This window comes from Ambystoma mexicanum, chromosome 5q (genome assembly GCF_040938575.1).
Source record: "Ambystoma mexicanum isolate Mex_15411 chromosome 5q, UKY_AmexF1_1, whole genome shotgun sequence".
Classification (NCBI taxonomy): domain Eukaryota; kingdom Metazoa; phylum Chordata; class Amphibia; order Caudata; family Ambystomatidae; genus Ambystoma; species Ambystoma mexicanum.
This window is the reverse complement of record NC_090933.1, coordinates 1,133,013,360-1,133,029,590: the sequence shown is the minus strand read 5'-3', so window position 1 is coordinate 1,133,029,590 and position 16,231 is coordinate 1,133,013,360.

Sequence of the window (16,231 nt, the reverse complement as noted above, 5' to 3'; positions counted from 1 at the left end):
CTTCCTGCCCTGCCAGACACACTGGAGCCATAGACAGGCTTCACCAGTGAATCCCACCAAAGACAAAATGAACAAACGGACCAAACCTGGTTTGGCATGCAAAGTAAATCTCAAGAAGGACCTTTCGAACAGGAAATGGCAAAAAAAGAAGACCATTTAACAAAATGGGCACCCATGGGTGCTTTACTGCTCCTGCAATTGCAGCCTGGGGTAGAAACACTCAATGCAAGATAAAAGTAAACCACTGCCACCAGCCATTAACTGTAGAAATTATAACATAAAAATGTTACTTGAGAAACTAGACAAAGGGGATACTAAGTAACCCCTCGGGCACCCTATTTTAAAATAATGTGTGCTGGGTGTAGAAAGTTACAAATGTAAGTAAAGTCAATTTCACTTCACTGCTCTTGGAAACACTAGTTGAACCAAGAGAAGGTATTTAAACCTTGGCAGAAATCCAAGGAATTTCTATGTGACACTGCACTGAAGGTGTGGTGTGTCACAATGTAAAAAGATGATGCCTATGGAGTTTGTCAGACTCCAAAACCAAAAGAAACACAGAGTCCAAATCACAGAAAAATACATGAGAGAGGGGGAAAAAGGTCTCACTCTCTCCAGGATAAAAATAAAAAATCCTAAAGTCCAGAAAAAAGAGCTGGGGGTCGCTGAGGTAGAGGGGAATTAGCACATGCTGTATGCGAGTCTGTATGCAGAGTTGTACTGAGGTAATATGAGGTGTACAATTATGGTTTATGCTTGGTGTTTGTTTGTTTGTTTGTTTGTTTGTTTTATTCACTTTTTATGCGCGCCAGACCCAGGGGTAACAGGGCGCAGTGGCAAGGAAATACGAAACTTACAGGTTACATCATGGCAAAATGTACATTAAAATTACATTGGGTTAGACAGATCAGGCATACAGTAATTACAGCAAGTATACAAGTTCAAGGGGGTCAAGATGTTCGTAGGAAGTAGGAGCCCCCGGTCAGCAAAGGTCAGTCGAGGTGAGGAGTTGAATAACTTTTTTCCTGAAGCAACGGTAGGGCATGTCTGCTCTCAGGTCTTGTGGTAGAGAATTCCAAGTTTTAGCCGCCTTTACTGGGAAACTGTTTCCTCCGATAGTGTTCAGTCTAAAGTTCGGTATTGTCAAACAGTTGAAGTTACCAGCTCTGGTGGGTCTGGAAGATGTTCTCCTATGGAGTTTGTCAGACAAGTAACTAGGGGCAGAGTTATTGAGGGCTTTGTGGGTCAAGGATAGCATCTTGAGTTTTATTTTGTTCTCTGTAGACAGCCAGTTGTGATGTCGTCTGGTGGACGAGATATGGGACTGTTTGTTAATGCCTAGTGCCGCTCTCAAGGCATTATTTTGTAATGTTTGTAGTCTCTGGGTTATTTTTTTATTAGCTCCAGAGTATAGGGCATTACAATAATCTACTCTGGAAAGAATTAAGGCTCTGGCCAGGATTAGACAACTCTTGTTGGAGAGGAAAGGTTTACTGGCTCTAATCAGTTTGCACGTGTAGGCCGTGGAGGAGGCAAGGGATTTTAGCTGTTTGTCAAAAGATAGGGTAGAATCAAGATAGAATCCCAGGGTTTTAACATCCTTGGATACTTGGATGATGTTCCCGTCTATGTTGAAGGAGGCAAATTCCTGTCCTAGTTTTTTGATATTGGCTCGGGTACCTAAGATGATCAACTCTGTCTTATCATCGTTTAGACAAAGGCCGTGAGTGGCCATCCATGCCTGGATGATAAGGTATACCTTGTTCACCAATTCCGTGTCCTTAGCATGATCCCCAGAAAGCGGGAGGAGGATCTGTGTATCATCTGCGTAGTTAGTATAGGTGATACCAAGATGATCCAGATCGTCGAACAATGGCTTGGTGAAAATGTTGTATAGAGTTGGGGATACGCAGGAGCCCTGAGGGACACCACACGAGATCGGGGTGGGATCTGCCTCCGCGGAGGGAGAGAAGACTCGCATCGTTCTCTCGCTCAGGAAGGACTTGATCCATCCAATAGCTTCTGCCGAGAAATGAGCGGCGGAGTCCAGGTGGCTACAGAGGACTCTGTGATCCACCAAATCAAAGGCCGCTGAGAGGTCCAGGAGTAGTAGGAGTACTGTTCTCCCTTTGTCTCTTAGCTCATCGATTTGGGACTTCAAGTCTATAAGGGCAGTTTCTGTTCCGTGTAGGGGTCGGAAGCCTGATTGTCTTTCTCCTAATAGGTTGTGTAGTTCCAGGTGCCTTTGAATTTGGATATAGGCAGCTTTATCCAGAATCTTAAGGAGAAACGGTACCGTCGTGATAGGGCGGTAGTTAGTAGGGATGAGAGGGTCTAATGTCTGCTTCTTTAGGAGAGGGAGAATCCAGGACTGTTTAAGGTTGGCCGGGATCGTACCTGAAGCGAAGGAAGCGTTGATTAGTTTAGCAATAAAGGGGGATAATTCTCTGGCAGCGTCTTTTATCAGCTGTGCTGGGCAGATGTCACCTTTACAGTTTGAAGGTTTAAGCGACAGGATAACTTTTTCTACTTCCAGGGTGCTCATTTTGGAGAAGTGGAAGGTGTTACTATGCCCCAATGAGTTCTTGGTATGAGGCGGATCCTGAATTTTGAGTGCATTTTTTTTTTGCTTAATTTTATTTTGGAGTGTGATGATTTTATTGGTAAGGGCTTGCTGGATATCCGTACACCAAGGTTTGTCCTTGGTGCAGGTGTCCTGAATGGCAATGGGGGACTCAAGTTCCTTTAGAATCGAGAAGAGCTCTTTCATACTGGAGTTGGATTTCGCTATGCGGTCATCATATGAATTACGTTTTGCCTGGCAGACTTCTTTTTTATACAGTGAGGAGAGAGTGGAACGTTTGGCTTTGTTGTCCGCTGATGGGCAAAGCCTCCAAGCGGTTTCACTCTTTCTTTTTAAGATACGTAGATCTTTTAACTGTGGAGTAAACCATTTGTTTAGATGAGCTTTCGGCTTACTCGGTCTAAGCTTGAGAGGGGCCACTTTGTCTAAGGTAGTGAGCATGATAGTGTTAAATTCTTGCACTAGGATACTGGGGCTTAGGTTCTCTGATAGCGCATTAAGGGTTGGTAATATAGCTGGGATTACTTTCTCTAGGGTGATGCATTTTTTATTTCTTGTTAAGCAAGGAGGTGCTGGTGGGGGGGCCGTGGGGTTGGGTCTGGCAGTAACTAAATTAAAGGACACCAGGGAATGGTCTGTCCAGGGTAGGGGCATTATAGATGAGATAGACGTTGTGCAGTTACAGTCAGCTATCCAGTCCAAGGTTCTTCCCTTCAGATGCGTAGGCTTATCAACTCTTTGAGTTAAGCCGAGTGAGTGAATAGAATTGGCTACCAGTGTAGCATTAGTATCTGTAGTATCATGGAGGCCTAAGTTAAAGTCCCCAAGAAGGATCGATTGAGAGCAAGGTTTAAGGTTATTTGTAAGTAAGATGTGGAGGTCATCTTCGAAAGTGCCTAATGGACCAGGAGGTCTATATAGGAGGTGGATGATAAGGGTTTGGTTATTATTTAGTTGGAGTTTAGCCGATAGCGTCTCACAAGAGTGAATCGATTGGGTGGGTACTAGTCTAAGAGAGAGGCTTATTTTAGAGATTATCGCAATGCCGCCACCTCTAGCTCCTACTCGGTCGTGCCTAACTATCGTATAGCCATCAGGGATGGCTAGCATGAGCGCTGGTCCTGCTGCATTATGTAGCCAGGTCTCAGTGACAGCGAGAAAATCAAGGTTGCCTTCTATTATTATGTCGGCAATGTCTAGGGCATGGGCAACAAGCGATCTCACGTTGAGGAGTGCTCCCACAATAGTTGGGGTTTTAGTGACCTCTGTGGCTTGAAGAGGTGGGGTAGTAGACCTATTAGGTGTGTTTAAGATATTACATTGAGTTGGAATAGGTTGTAAAGGTTGACCGGTATAACACGGTTTGCCAGTTTGCTTGAGGTTGGTTTTGATGTTGCTAGAGGGCAGGGATCTGCGGGTGGGTTCATGCAATTTCGGTGTATTGTATCATGTATTGTATTGTATTGTATTGTATCATGTATTGTATCATGCTGTGTGCTACATGAAAAAATTATCTGTACATTTTTAAATTATGAGTTTGTACAAAAAGGAAGATTTGGGTGTGGTAAATGTATGTAATGTTGTTTTATGTATATGTGTTTGTTGGTTGAAGGGTAGAACATGTTTTATTCTCTCCTCTCCCTTTGGGCTTTGTGAATTCTACCTGCTGTTCGCAGACATTCACACTGTCTGCGGATTCTACAGCTGCTACATTGCGAGTGAGATTAATATAAGGAACTTGTAGCAAATTAAGGGTGCACTGGTAAAAACCTATGAAATTCACTGAAAATATGTTGTTAAAGGGGTGTTATGGCTATAAGTAAAACCGAAAAAACCCCAAGAATGTGCCAGTTATTGTAAGCTAAGCAACCATAACTCACGCCACCACTGTGCACTGCTAACACCCAGGACATTACTGATGACATCATATATTACATTCATTGTGATAAAGAGTTCCCATAAGGCAGGGGTGCACAACTGATTTTGACAGAGGGCCGAAAGTACCTTACATGAGGGCTATAGTGGGCCGAAAAGTAAATGTGGGCGGGGCGGTAGGCGGGGCGTGGCAGGAGGTTTTTTAAACCCCCAATTTGTACTAAACACATGGAAAAAGAATGTTTTTGAGGGGTAACGATTTTTATTTGAATTTCAAACTTACATTTTGTACTACACATTTTCCATTGTTATAATTTATTTCTATTTAGTTATTGTATCTCGCCTGTTTAATTAACTTATATATATTTTATTGACCCTAGATTGGACATGCCGTTATTTTGGACTGCTACAGTTTGCTATTTGGGTTGCCCAAGAGGAGTATGGCCTTCGTTGAGTCAGGTTTCCTCAAAAAGCCAAAGATGAACACTAACTGTGCCTGTTTTAGCTTTATTATTGGGTTCACTCTTTGAGTGCAACACTATGCCCCATGGCCCCCTCACCCCCAACCAAACACTATGCCCCATGTCCCTCTCCCCCAACCAAACACTATGCCCCATGGCCCCCTTACACCCAAGCAAACACAATGCCCTATGGCCCCCTCACCCCCAACCAAACATTATGCCCCATGTCCCTCACCCCCAACCGAACACTATGCCCCAGGGCTCCCTTACCCCCAACCAAACACTATGCCCCATGGCCCCCTCACCCCCAACCAAACACTATGCCCCATGTCCCTCACCCCCAACCGAACACTATGCCCCATGGCCCCCTTACACCCAACCAAACACTATGCCCCATGTCCCTCACCCCCAACCAAACACTATGCCCCATGACCCCCTTACACCCAACCAAACATTATGCCCCATGGCACCCTCACCCCAACCAAACACTATGCCCCATTGCCCCCTTACCCCCAACCAAACACTATGCCCCATGGCCCCCTCACCCCCAACCAAACACTATGCCCCATGGCCCCCTCACCCCCAACCAAACACTATGCCCCATGGCCCCCTCACCCCCAACCAAACCCCCCACCCCCGAAATCAGCACCCACAAACCAGCACCAATACAGACCCGAACCCCCACCCCCCAACTCAGAACACACACGAACATGCACCCATAAAGACCGGAACCCCCCACCCCCCAACTCCAAACCCCCCACCCCCCAACTCAGCACACACACTCTCAAGCATGCACCCATACAGACCCGAACCGCCACCCCCCAACTCAGCACACACACAAACATGTACCCATACAGTCCCGAACCCCCCACCCCCCCAAATCAGCACACTCTCAAACAAGCACCCATACAGACCCGAACCCCCACCCCCCAACTCAGCACACACACAAACATGCACCCATAAAGACCTAAACCCCCCACCCCCCAACTCCAAACCCTGCACCCCCCAACTCAGCACCCACTCTCTCAAGCGTGCACCCATACAGACCCGAACCCCCCACCCCCAACTCAGCACACACACAAACATGCACCCATAAAGACCCGAACCCCCAACCCCCCAACTCCAAACACCCCACCCCCCAACTCAGCACACACACTCTCAAGCATGCACCCATACAGACCCGAACCCCCCACCCCCCAACTCAGCACACACAAAAACATGCACCCATACAGACCCAAACCCCCACCCCCAACTCAGCACACAAAAAACATTCAAATCAAAACATTCATACACATCCGACAACCCCCCCACCCCCGCATCTCAACATACACACAAAATACATTCAAATCCAAACATTCATACACATCCGACACCCCCACCCCGCATCTCAACATACACACAAAATACATTCAAATCCAAACATTCATACACATCCGACACCCCTCGCCCCGCATCTCAACATACACACAAAATACATTCAAATCCAAACATTCATACACATCCGACACACCCCCCACCCCGCATCTCAACATACACACAAAATACATTCAAATCCAAACATTCATACACATCCGACACCCCCTCCACCCCTGCATCTCAACATACATACAAAATACGTTCAAATCCAAACATTCATACACATCTGACACACCCCCCAACGCCGCATCTCAACATACTCACAAAATACTTTCAAATCCAAACATTCATACACATCCGACACCCCCACCCCGCATCTCAACATACACACAAAATACATTCAAATCCAAACATTCATACACATCCGACACCCCTCGCCCCCGCATCTCAACATACACACAAAATACATTCAAATCCAAACATTCATACACATCCGACACACCCCCCACCCCGCATCTCAACATACACACAAAATACATTCAAATCCAAACATTCATACACATCCGACACCCCCTCCACCCCTGCATCTCAACATACATACAAAATACATTCAAATCCAAACATTCATACACATCCGACACATCCACCCACCCCCCCATCGTAACATACACACACAAACATAAAGCAAAACAAACCCGACAGACAAACACAAACAGACCACTTACCGTAGACGTGCTGGAAGGCAGGTAAGCGGCAGGTAAGCTGGAACGCTGGAATCGTACTACGGCTGGCGCGGTCCAAGGCTGAAATGCCTTCCGGCATCAAGCCTTATGGACCACGCCAGCCGTAGTGCTGGCCCTCCATTGGTGCAGCACACACGCACTACGTGGCTCGTAGGAGCGACGTGGTGCGTGTGTGTGCTGAGCCAATCAGTGTTTTGTCCGGCCCGGAAGACAACAAAGACTTTCCTAATGGAGGGTGGCCGCGGGCCGCCCTCCATTAGGAAAGTCTTTGTGCCTCGCGGGCCGGACAAAAGAGCATGGCGGGCCGCAACTGGCCCGCGGGCCGTATGTTGTGCACCCATGCCATAAGGGATTGTGTTTACAATGTTGGTAGCAAGATGTCAGAGGTGATTAGAAGACCTATAATAACGTGTTTTATGTATTAAAGAATGTACTCATCTAAAGAAAATGTTATATTGGAGTGTTGTTATTAATACAGAAACATAATCATACATACATATAGGCAATTAGTGCAATTTAACAGTAATGTCCCTTTAACAAAGTTGTTTCACCGAATTTCATAGGTTTTTATTAGTGCAACTTAACATAATGTCCTTTTAACACATTTTATTCTGTGATATATATTACATGGCCTGTGGTAACAACCCTGTAGTTATGGTTAAGTTGTTCAACCGATAGGAAGAGCACGTTTTTGGTGGCTTATAACTTTCCACCCCCCTGGACGTATACTCACCAGACTTTTGCAAGAAAATTATATGTCCCCTTCGGATTGATCCTGCAAGGTTTGGTGAGCTTTCTTCCACGGGTGGCAAAGTTATACTGGGGTCCCAAAATGTGTGGTTATCCTCATAGACGCAATGGAAAACAAATTCTGCTAACGTCTATAGCCCAAACCGCTGGATGGATTTTCATCAAATTTGTGGCTGGAGTGGTGGCTTGGTCCTGAAAGCGTGTTTTTGTAGATTTGGTGTAAATCTGTCCAGTAGTTCTTTTTAAAAGGGTTGAAAAATTAAAGGACAAAAGAGCAGTGGGCTGGCTACCACCTTTCGAAGAATGATGTTGGGTACTTTCATGAACAGCATTTGCCACATCTGTTGCGGGCAACAAGAGGGGCACTCCTTTACAAAGCATATGCTGCACTACAGACCCTTAGCAGGCAAAGGGCATTGTATTGTACATGTAGTGCAATGCGCTACATTACACAGGGAAGGTACTTGGAAGTGTATTGCAACAGTCATTATAAGAATATTACAATGAGTTCTGCCTATATAGATGAGCGCCACCCAATAATTCTGTCTCTCGGCATGTTCCCCTATAGTATCTAGCCAGGAGCTGCCCCTTCTGTACCAGACCTTTCCTGCCTTTCCTTCTGTGGTGTGTGTGAGAACACAATAATAAATAAAGATGCACTGGGGAACGAAAAAAGGTAAAATAAAAAGCACCTTTCACAGATGAACAACAGAATTGCCAATGCATGCATGCAGGGTGGGAGGCGTGGCATTGTGGAGAACACTGTAGTTTAGTTGCTTAGAAAGGAGTGCGCTGTACAAAGAGATGTCTTTACGTGTTGCAGAGCATTTTCAAGAGAGTCACAGCAAAACACTCACTAGAAGAAAATATCACTACTTGCAAGAGAGGCATCAAAGCAATTTAGATGGGGTGTGCAGAAGGCGAGATAGCTGGCACTGTAAGAAGAACGTTGTAGCTAGGGAAATGTATTCGTGCTGTGAAACATCATAACGCCATTGGCGAAGTATCCCATTGGCACAAAACAAAGAAATGCACAAATACACTTCTTTGCAATGTACCGCGCTGTCTCCATTGACGGACCAAATAGAAAATGACGCTGCCACATCGGTAGCTGCATACTGCGATAGAAAGTTATGCAATAGATCGGATAGAAACGTATGAACTGGGCAAGTGCCTCCTTCATCGCAAACGACACTCAAACTCGTGTAACATGCTGTGCAATGTTCCCTGCACAGTGAACAATAATAATATCGTCATGATTGCATATCACACACACAAACCAAAATCGGGCACTTCATTGTACCTAGTCCATAGCACTACATATGCACAATCATAGATTACTAAATGAGTAGTGGGGGCACAGTATTTAGCATTCACTTTCACTGAATGTATATCGGCATACCCTAAAATCAGCATACTGTGCATCGTAAAACACACAGCCATAACGTCACCCTCTGCATTTCTGTGAACAAATACACAATGTAGCACCATCGGTCCGGACACACCACACCCACAAACTTTATTGCCTGATCCCGTACCCTCTGCAAACCCATTTCTATGGAAGTCATCCGCAAAAGGGGCGTATTTATCACGTGCCGCACTGCAGCTATTGCGATATTCGCAGAATTTTCATACAGCACGTGCTCAGGAGTGGGGCAATAACTTTCTACCAGAGGAGCGCACGTCGTTGGTTGTGGTGGCTCTTAAAAGAACCATTGTTTTTTTTGTTGATTTTTATTTTTTAAAGGTGCTTCCCTAGAAACACTTTTTTGGGGGTTTTCATACGTGAATGTGTGTTTTCAGCTTCAGCTCACATTCTTACAGTAGGTCTTCAGTGCAGTCTGTAGATTGTGAACAAACATTTCATTGCAACTGGCCGACAAAGACATTCCATTCCCCTTGAAAAGGTGTATGTATCGTGAACCAATGTTCTCATTCTCGCAGGAGAACATCCCAGCAGCACTCAGGCAGTCACACATGCTTCTGTTGATGAGACCCCTTCCGACCTCTGGCTGGCGACAGGAAGCATTGGAATAATGCCATGTGATTCTCGGCAGTATACATGAGAAAAGCACCTTGGCAGTAGGAAAAATGCCCAGCACGGCTTTCATCAAACTCTTCAGTTGACTGAACACACAGGAACTCCCTCCAAACCTACATTACTAGACAAGTGTTCTTGGAGGGCATACACACAGAGATCTTCCACAAAGTAATCCCCCACGACGAAAACTGTGCATCCTGCTATGTTTGCCAGCCGCAGTATACAAAATTATAGAAAAGTGAATGCCTCCCTTTCCTGTGATGCACACCCAGAGCACCTGATTGGCCAAAGGCCATAGTCCCATTTCTATTGGCCAACATGATGAGAAGGGAAATTATATGGCACGTGCCTTTCCCCAATTACCGTGAGGGAGGCACCCCGGTGAAGCAGGAGGACTCTTTCTCCCTATTGGTGCTCTTTTCTGTAACATACACCCTGACTACATGATTGGCCAAAGGGCATAGTCCCATGTCTATTGGCCAGCATGCTCACAAACACAGAATTTGACACATTCCTTTCTCCAAGTACCGGCAAGGCAGCTCCCCAGTCAAGCCAGAGGAGACCTTCTTCCTATTGGTGCGCTTTCCTCTGACGCACACCCTGAGCAGCACATGATAGGACAATCGCTACAGTCACATTTCTATAGGCCAGCAGGATGAGGAGCGTTGAATGTGGCACATGCGGGTCCCCAAGTACGTCAAGGGCCGGTCCCCACAGCAGCAGGAGTTCCTCTTCCTATTTCCGCACATCCTCAGCAACTCATTGATCAATCCCCACAGATCCATTTTCGTGGCTGCTGCCCGCAAAATACCCACATTTGACTTTCGTGCTGCGTGCGGGCGTGGGGGAATAACGTGCAACCAGGGCAGGGGGAGTTTGTAGTAAAGGGCTACTCTTAAAAGAGTCTGTTTTTTTGGTGTAGATCCTTCTACAAAAACACCTTTTTTGTCTGTTGCAGTACCTTTTGTGTTTTCTTCTGCACACATTAGTTCAGTAAACTCTTCACCGCATCCTGTAGACGAGCAAACAAAACTGCTTTGCCAATGGATGACAACAAAATGCCATTTTCTTGAAAACACACCACATTTCCAAAAGTAATAAGGTAATTGTTGCAGAAGAACATTCCACGAGCGGACACAATATTGTACATGCTTCTGTTGATGCGACATCTTCCTTCGTCTGGCTTGGAACAACATCCATGAGAAGTAGACCATACTCTTTGCGGTATTATAGATGAGAAAAGCACCTTGGCGGTGGAAAAAAGCATCCTCGCGACATCCAGCAACATCCTCAGTCTACAGAACAAATGTAAGCAAGGCAGGTAATCCATATGCATGCTGCCTTAATGAATTATGCTAAATGGAAACGTGGCGAGGTCTTTGCAAAGTTCATGCATATGGAAGAAATGACATGCATGCACAGCGTTGCACAATGCGTCCACTCCTCCAAACCAAATTTGCCGTCAAAGTTTCTTTGCAGAGCATAGCTGTGCAGCTCTATTACAAAGGGATCACCTACAGGCAACACTATATGTTTCGCCAGGTCAGCCACCCTCAGTACGCAGAGTATAATGTGCACCTGTTTCACCTCCCCTTCCTGTTAACTACACCCACACTACCTGATTGGCTAATCCCCACACTGCCATGGCAATTGGGCAAGATGGTGTAAAGGGCAGATTTTGCCACGTGCGCCTCCCAAAGTAGCACGTGGGCTGCACCCCTGTAAAACTGTAACATTCCTTCCCTTTGCACTATCTTCTCTGCAGCTCTACTTCATTAGGTTACTGTTAAATAGGCACACACTCATCCACCAATCGCATTAAAGCTGCCACCATCGAACACTGTCACTTCTGTACAACACTTGAAATGTACCGTTACACATTTACAGTACAAATGTTGTGCCATTCCGAAGCACGTCCACTACAAAGTTCAAAGAAAGTATGCACGATTTCTCCATCCGCATACATCCACATAGCCACCCAGGATGTGGTACTTGCCATCCTGAAAGTACAGTGTAATCCACTACCTTTTCATGACAGTGAAGGTGGGGAGGGCAGGGGGGGCGGGTGGTAAACAATATGAAACTGGGCAGGGGATTCAGTCTTGCAGCGTATATGTATAAAGTGTTTTTTATTTTACGAGCGTGCAAGCAATTTCTTTTGTATTTTGTCTTTATATGCGTTTCTGTTTGCCTGTCCTCACATTTTTACAACATTCTAGTCAATGCTTCTTGCACAGTGTGAAAGAAAACGGCATTGTCAAAGGCGCTCAAATAAATTCCATTTCTACAGAACTACTGCATATTTTGCGACCTCACAATCTCATAGTGGGTGGAGAACATGCCAGCATTCTGCATAAACTGACGCATAATTCTGTTGATAAAACACCTTCCGATCTCTGGCTGGGGACAAATTACACCGTCACAGACCCACACTGCTCTTGGGGTTATGCATGAGAAAACCAACTTGGCAGTAGGAAAAATACACATCACTGCAGTCAACAACCTCATCAGTAGACAGATTAATCATTTGCACGACATGTAACCCAATTGGGCACGTCCATAGTGCACCACAAAACAGTCCACGTTCGTGACCGACGCCACATATCTGCAAAGGCGAACCATCCCACCGAAAATGCAGACAACCTGACAGGCCCAGAAAGTGTCCACTCCTTCCAACCCAAAATTACCAGCAACGCCTCTTTACACGCAACACCTGTGCAGATGGTGCACAAAGGTATCACCGACGATAAGCACTGTACGTCTGTCCATGTCGACCACCGTCATGACACAACAGTGTGACAAAATGGTACCGCCGCTTCCTATGAACCACGCCCTAAACTCCTAATTGCCTATTTCCCACAATTTCATTTCCATTTCCACCCTGCTCATAATGGGAGGATGTGCACCGGCGCTTTCCCATCTACAGTGAGGGCCACGCCCAGTAAAGCTCTGACAGTCATTTTTTTCAGCACTCCCGAAATTGGGTGCTATCACATTTCAAAACACGCATGCACCAATCACATACAAAACCTCTGCATTGCACACTGTCATTTCTATACACCATTCCTTATTTACTGTTAAAAACTCTCCGTACATGTTCCGTTTGATTGCAAAGCCCCTCCACCAGAAATTTCTGCTAAAGAAGGCACTATTGCAGCATCCACACACATCCTAACACACCCCCAGCACACCTTTAGGTATGCACACAACATTGCAACCCTTTCCACACACAACGCAACACTACACTTCCAAGCAAGCGACCATGTGGGGCACCTAGCATTATTCACAAACGTTACATATGTAGCTGCAGTTCTAACCATCTCCCCCAAACCGTAAAACACCCATTCACGAAAACGTGTCACACTTAGCAGAAGCCACAAACATAGCACAGCCTGCACCACCCCTACGCACTACCATTCACACGCTATTGTGTCGCTGCCAACCTATGCACACCACCTTCACAACATTGGGCCTACTTCAATAAATCTTCACACAGCAAAGTAACCAACCGCATACAAGCTGCCCTTCAACCATACCCACTTCCATACTCACATTACGTACACACTGCACCCTGTGGCCACACTACCCAACTTCTCACTGCACCATCTCCTGCCGCACACCAAATACTGTAGCATATTCCAACTATCACCACAACCATAGAAAGCACAATACACGCTTTGCAACTCACTTGTGCTGCTGTAGCACATTGACAATGTGCTCCACACGCATTCTCCAGACATCACCAACCTGTGCCTAATACACTGCCAAACCTGCATTGCTCCAGTGGGTCTGCTCCTTGCACACATTCCCCCCGCCATAATTCAACGATACATGTCAGCATATCACCAACTACCACTATGCACATATGCACCACTGGGACCAGCACTCCTAATCAACCTCAACACCGCAATGGACATATACATCATTACATACAATTGTTATCATAATGTATGAACATTACACTGACTCCGTTACCCCTACGCCCTTTCATTCACATACTACTGTTTTACCCACTTTCACTTAGAAAGGATTGTTTCACTAGCAACGTAAACACAATATGTTTAGAACATTGCCCATACTGCAAGCATTGTGCACACAGAACACTATCCAAGCACATATAAGCTGACCTTCAACCATACCCTGTAACATACTGACTGTATACAAGCATTGCATCCAGTGCTCACACAGCGTGACTTTTCACTGCAGCATCTCCAACCACAGGGCATCGCCATGAAGGTGTGCAGTAACAATTGCAACAGTTACCATAATATACAAACAAGACACTCTCTCCTGCATCCCTGTGCACTTTCAATCACATACTATGGGCGTACCCACTACCATTCACAAAGTATTGTGCCACTGCCAACCTACCGAAAATCTGTTTGCAACAGTGACCTATAACGGCTTAAATGTGCTCCACACCCATTCCTTACATGCCAGCACCCTCTAACTCATGCACATTGACAAATGCATTACTGCTTTGCGTGTCGTCAAGGCATAGGCTCTTGAATGCATGGCCTACGGCCTTCAGCCATGCATCCAATAGTCTAGGCCATGAACACACTTGCAGCAACATAATGCCACCTTGCATGTCTCCATACCAGCAACTGCGACAATCCACATAGACACCACAACCACCAACACTCCTACTCAACCTGAACACCGCCAGTGCGCTATGCAGCAACAAATGGCAACAGTTAACATAATGGCCATGTGGGCAGCTACCATTTTGCACAAACGTGCCACACGTAGGTAGCAACGCTTCACCCCAACTCCCGTACACCATAAAACACCCAATCACGAACACAGGTCGCACTTAGCAGAATGCACAGCCATACCACATCCTCCACCACCTCTACCCACAGCCATTCACAAAGTATTGTGTCACTAACCGCAACATTTTCACAACATTCGGCCTACTTCAACAATTCTGCACACAGCATAGGCCTTGAACACACCTACAGCAACTTAATGCCACCATGCATTTCACCATTTCACCACCTACGACCATCAACATACACACCACTGCCACCAGCAGTTTTACCCAACCTGCGCACCACCATGTAGCTATGCAGCAACAAATTGCAACAGTTAACACAATGTGGAAAAAGGCACTCTCTCCTGCACCCCTTTACACTTTCATTCTCATACTATGGGAGTACCCACTCCCATTCAGAAAGTTCTGTGGCACTGCCAACCTACCCACATTCAGTTTGTAGCACTAACCCTACTACAACCAATCTGCACACACTGCACTATGCAAGCACCACCCTGTACCAGATGCAGACTCAAACATGCCTTCCTGCGGTGTGTACGCTGCAGCCCTATGCTCCTCACTGCATAACCTACGGGCTACGGGCTTTGGCCATGCACCCAACAGTGTAATCCTTCCACAGACCCACTGCACCTTCATTCACCCATGCATGCCTCTGTGTGCCCAACTACCACATTCCATCCGCAGCGCACCGCCACCCACGCTCCCACCCAACCTATGTCATGTGCAATTCACTCCCCATCTGTACATGACCTGCCACCATTCACCACGGAAAGAGTTTTCCGCAAAAAAGGTCACGCCAGAAGATAAGGGACCGTTACGACAGCTGCCTCCAATCATCACAGAAAATACTAGCCTACATATGTCACATATAAACCACTTCTCACTCCCCCAGCCATTCCCTCCCTTATTTCTGCCAACATAATGGGTACAGTACATTTCCCAGACCCTTCCGCACTGTCCTCCAATACACCACGGCGGCTTTCCCAAAAAAGGTTGACGCACAGCACGCTTCCCTCCAGCCAACCACAGGCCGCGTCCAAACTTCGACGACACCATGCCGTACCTCGATCCAATGACATTTCTGTCTGCAGAGCGAACAGGGAAATGGGTCCGCAGAGCGGACCCAGATATCACAAATTTTTTGGGACGTACATTTCAGTGTTTTGCAAAATAATTACTGGTCTGATTTCCACCAAACACACGAAAGCATGCTTTCTGACCCAAGCCCCCTCTCCTGGCACAAATTTGGTGAAAATCCGTCCAGCCGTTCGACCTGTAGCCGTGCGTTCCAGAACGGCACCCGTGAGCATACTTGGAATGTTGCGGAGAGGTAACAACGGCACCAGTAGCACTGCCGGCGTCCTTGTTGCCTTTCCTCAACACTTGTAATGAGGCCCATAGCCTTGGTATATATATATGGTGCTACTTCGCTGTCCAACTTCAGAATCTATGCCCCCATATACAACAGAAAATGTGATTGACACTTTCTATCAGGCAGTAACTAATGATATACATGATTATATAGATGGAAGGAACACAGGTCTTATTAGTAAGAAATGCAATTTGACTACCGAAGAAAGAGCATTGGTACATTCTGAAGTTGGACAGCGAAGTAGCACCATATATTTCAGAGAAACCTAAAAT